Here is a 5,305-nt window from a genome sequence, read left to right as displayed (position 1 = left end):
CATATATACCGATGGCTAAAAAAGAACCTTACAGAATAGAATCACGTCTGATTCGGATAGCACCTCTGGGCCATCATTGTGGAGATCGCTTCTCATCACCTTGGCTACACGTGCGGATGTGGTAGAGTCGGGGCTCACACCCTAGGAAGAGTTTTGGGGACCAGCTCGCAGATATCTGCCTCCCTCCATGGAGCTTGTGTGTGAACGTCGAATGCAGGTTACACAACTGTTTTCCTCCAGGGCCTGCCAATGTTTTTGTTTTTGAAACGACCGATAAAGTGAATCTTTTATTCTTTACGAACCTCTTCCCAGGGCGTAAGACAGAGTAGCAGACAAGTGCTCTTTACGGTTTTATTTGTGTATTTTGTTTTTTTTTTAAACCGGTTACAGTGCTGTAGGCCAAAGTATGAATTATGGTTTTGTGCCCAGTGATCAAATATCATCAGCCTAGGGAACATCATAATACCCGAGTTGTACAGAAATGTCCAAATAGCGTAGAATAGGTGTTTTGGAATCAGATTTATGTGTTTATTATTATGGCATGTGGTTTAGTGGGCTTGGAGCTAGGAGACGGATTCCTGGGCTGTATTAGATGACCTTGGATAAGTCACTTAATCCCTCTGTGCCTTCGGTCCCTTTTCTACTTTCTGAAGCTTAACAAGGATACAGAAATCCTCTTCTGGGTTTAAAGAAGTGAATTGCTTGCTTCTGAGAGATGTAGTCACTCACCTTGGGTCTCCCCTGCTAAAATAGGGGAGGTCATGGAGGGCTTCCTGAGGGTCTTCAGCTTCAACCCTTGCCCCGAGCAGGCAGAACGCACTTCATGATGTGTCCCTGGACAAGAATGTGCACCCTAAGTGTGCTGGGAGGTGGGAAGGCCCGCAGAATTTTTGTTAGTTCTGGGGGCACTGGGGTGGGTCAGCTCCCTGCCCAGGGCACCAGGCCGGTGTTTTAAAGCGGAGCCTTGAATGGCAGGCTCCGGTTGGTGAAGTTGCAAGCCTGGCCAGGATAGGGTCCCAGGCCAGCCCTCGCTGGTCATAGGAAAACTTAGTTAATTGGGCAGCAGTGGGTTAAGACGGCTAAGGTACGTAACCAGCAACTATCACATGAAGATAACTGGATTCCCTTGTAGTCATTGGTGAGTGTCTCTTAAGCATCCTGGTTCAGAGAGACCGTGATAGAGAGGAGAACAGGGACAAGTAGCAAGGATGGGACCACGTATCTCCAGGGGGAAAGTTCCTTAGCTCCTAAAGTCCACATTCATTACCTAGAAGTTTCGAGACCATCTTCAGCATGCTGTCCGTCGGACCCTGTGTCCTTGCAGTTCATGGTAGAGGGCTTCACATGTGGACCTTTATGGTAGTATAAACAGGTTATATTAGTCTTGTTAACTTTCGGTTTCAGTGGCTATTAGAACACTTATTCGTGGGGCTCCTGGGTGGCTCAGTTGGTTAAGTGTCTGACTCTTGATTTTGGCTCAGGTCACGATCTCCACGGTTTGTGAGTTTGAGCCCCGCGTCAGGCTCTGTGCTGATGGCACCAAGCCCGCTTGGGATTCTGTTTCTCCGTCTCTCTCTGCCCTTCTCCTGCTTGCACTCTCTTCCTCACAAAAATAAAAAAATAAACGTCAAAAAAATTTTAGAACACTTCCTTAGGATTTTACTTTGATCAGTTGCAAGTGATTTCCGCCGCATTCCCTTTTATTGACATGTACTTGACATGCAGTGCTGCATTAGTTTCAGGTGTGTGACATAGTGACTTGACAATTGTGTACATTACACAATGCTCATCATAGTAGGCGTAGTTGCCATGTCACCAGACAACATTTTTTACAATATTATTGACTATGCTCCCTAGACTTTTCATCCCAGTGACTCATGTATTTATTTTATAACTGGAACTTGGTGCTTCTTAGCCCCCTTCACCTATTTTGTCCATCCCTGCTGCATCCCACTCCCCACAATCACCAGGTTGTCTTCTGTACTTCTGACCCTGGCTTTGTTTGCTTTGTTCTTCAGAGTCCACGTTTAAGAGAAATCCTTTGTCTTTCTCTGTCTGACTTATTTCACTTAGTACAGTGCCTTCTAGGTCCATCCATATTCTTGTGAGTTGGCACAGTTCCATTCTTTTTTTTTTATGGGTGAATAATACCCCATTGTGTGTGTGTGTGTGTGTGTGTGTGTATACCACAGCTTCTTTATCCATTCATCTAGTGATGGGCACTCAGGTTGCTTCCATATCTTGGCTGTTGTAAGTAATGCCGCAGTAAACATTGGGGTGCATATATCTTTTCCAATTTGTTGTTTTCAGTTTCTTTGGGCAAATACCCAGTATTGGAATTACTAGATTACATGGTATTTCTATTTTTTTATTTTTTTTAAGGACCCTCCATACCTTTTCCACAGTAGCTGCACCAATTTAAATTCCCACCAACAGTGTACGATTCCCTATTCTTTACATCCTTGCCAACACCTGTTATTTCTTGTCTTTTTGATACTAGCCGTTATGACAGGTGTGAGGTGATACTTCATTGTGGTCTTGATTTGCATTTCACTGATGATTAGTGATGTTTTGCATCTTTTCATGTCTGTTGGCCATCTGCATGTCTTCTTTGGAAATATGTCTAGTCAGGTCCCCTGCCTATTTTAATCGATTGTTATGTTTTCTTTGGGTGCTGAGTTTTATGAGGCCCTTTCTGTATTTTGGATATTAACCCCCTATCAGATATATCATTTGCAAATCTCTTCTCCTGTTTAGTGGGTTGGGTTTTCCTTTTGTTGATGGTTTCCTTGGCTGTGTAAAAAGCTTGTTTGCTTGATATAATCCCAGTCCTTACTTTTTTTCCTGGATTCTTTTAATTGAAAAATCAAGAAAGACCAGAGTACGCTAGCGACTCGAAGTAGACTCTAGGGCATCCAGTTGAAAGGGAAAACTTGAGACCCCAAATGGTAAATGCTGTGCTTGGACATAATTTATGAAGTTGGTCCTATGGCCTCATCTCCATCCTGCCGGGCTTGTACTGAGGGTATTTTAGTCTGTTAGTGGCCTTGGGAAGAATGTTTTGTTTTAATTCATTACTGCTTTTCAGTCCTCCACCCTTTGATAGAATGGGAATCATATTCTGTTTGTCAGTGGTGTAAGTTTAAATTGATTTCCAAAGCAAAAGTCTGCAAAGGGGCCCATTTATTATCTCGAGAAATGTCCCCCCATTAGCCTTGGCAGGCCTCCAGCCCTGTAGACGTAATGGACCGAAAACTCTGCTGGTTCCCAGCTTTCGGCATTCATAGATTGGAATGTATAAACTGAACCACCCCGCAGAGGTAGACATAGCTTTCGCCTCATAATTTATTAAAATACAGGTACCCTATTTGGCCTCCTCCTAAATGCAGCATGTAGAAATTGCCATTGAACTTGGAGAGGTAGGGTTAGGGAAGAGAAAGTACACGCGCTACAGAAGGGATCAGAAATTATCAAAAGATCTCCCTAAAAATATCTAAGGACCTCCGTTGACTAAGAAATGAGAGATTTGGTCTCTATCTGTTGGCTCCGAAGCCCTTTCCAGCCTTCACGTTCAGCCCAAACAAGTATCTATTGAGAGAAACTTAACCAGATACTGTGGCTCAGGATGTTCAAGTGAATAAAATTCCTTGGTTACTGGAGAGGCACTCAGTATAGGAGCTCACTGCGGGGCTGATGTTAGAAACAGAATAACGGGAACATAAGATCTTCGAGGTCCTATGAATATTGGAGCCAGACAGGAGTTCAGAAGTCATCTTACAGAAGAAGTCTTTTTGAGACCCAGAGAGGGGGATGCTTGCCCCCACGTCACCTGGCCACTTTGTGGCAGTCAGTTTGATTTCTTCATCATTGCTCTTTTAATGATACTGTGCAAGGTTGAACGCTCTCCTTTTTGGCTCCAAGAGAATATGGTTTGGTGTCATCCATGGCGACCCATTTGCTGCACATAGGAAGGGCTCATCAACCTTTTCTCAACCATTTTGATACTTTGTCTGAAGTGCACCAGCTCATTGAGGTTTACCTGTCACTTTTTCTGCCCACAGTCTCGTGAACTGGCTGCGTTCTCTTCCCTGATGATTTATTTCTGTGCACGGTAGCGCTGAGTGCTGGCTGCAGTGGATCCCAGCCCTTTGTAGTCGGAGAAAACCATAGTGTGGTCTCTAAGTGAGATAGTATTCAGTGTGCAGAGAGTACTTGGCAGACCTATAGGTATTTTGAAAATACCTCTGAGACCCACAGGATGGGAACCACTGAACGGCACCATTGAAAACATATGTGTATGCTTTTATGTAATGATACCATTTGGAGCTTTGGTCTTGGAACTTGATATCATGAATTAAAATGCTTCTCAGCTTAATCATCCCTGTGCATACCTGATTCGTGCCTTCATTGTATTTGACCTGAAATCCACAAAGCAGATAAGGACTCAAGAAGGCTGTCCTGATACTGTGGAGACATTGGGAGAACTGATGAATATCCTGCTCCAGCACTCTCTCCTTTTTCTGTACAGCTCTCCAGGGACTGCTTGTGACCATTGCACTATCCAGCCATTTGCCATTTCTGATCTTACTGTCTAAAACGTGTGTCCTCTAACCTAACATTCACTATAGGATGTTGCTCCATCTTTTTGCAGAAAAGAAGCATGCAGAACAGCTGCAACTATTTAGGAAAGATGAGTAATGCAGAAAACAGTGCATATTTGCAGGTTTTAACAGGCTTGTTTCCTTTTTCTACCAAAAAAAAAAAAAACCAAAAACCCTCAACAGACTGAATTTTTAAGATCTTTGAAAATAAAATCATTCTAACTTTGGTTATTAAATAAGCTTGGAGATTCTTGAGATTCTCGTCTTCTGAAGAGATGGCCCTATCAGTGTCTGAATCCAGTGAGCGGCAGAGGGTCTCCTGGGAACAGGGAACATCAAGGTGGCCAGATCTCAAACTCAGCGGGCTCTCAAATAGATAGTTTTGGTAAGATGTTGTCCTAACTGGATTGGAAAGAAATGGGAAGGGAATGGGCTGCTGGAATAATCTATACTAGACTCCGAGCTCCTTTAGGGTGGAGAGCATACTCATTTCTTACCTTCTGCTATTGGCATCATGCCTGACACATACTAGGTAGCCAATAAATGTTCATTGACTAGAGAAAGAAAGGATACTTCGTGGGAATATAGGTAGAGCAAGCAAGCATGGGAGTGGTGAACGGTTAATGAAATATTGGGATGAAACAGTGAAGTTTAAAAAGTTAGCTGGAAAGCTTGGGGGTGTGCCTTACAGGCAGCCACCGAAA

At 43.5% G+C, this 5,305-nt stretch overlaps 1 protein-coding gene across 1 annotated transcript in view; it reads left to right on the top strand.

The window, feature by feature from the left end:
• GPC4 (glypican 4) overlaps positions 1-5,305 on the top strand; it is a 102,562-nt gene that overhangs the window by 39,706 nt on the left and 57,551 nt on the right. The window lies entirely within an intron of this gene.

Source organism: Crocuta crocuta, unplaced genomic scaffold, assembly GCF_008692635.1.
Source record: "Crocuta crocuta isolate KB4526 unplaced genomic scaffold, BGI_CrCroc_1.0 scaffold475, whole genome shotgun sequence".
NCBI classification, from domain to species: Eukaryota; Metazoa; Chordata; class Mammalia; order Carnivora; family Hyaenidae; genus Crocuta; species Crocuta crocuta.
Note: the sequence above shows the minus strand (reverse complement) of the source record. Positions and strands in the feature narration are given on the sequence as shown.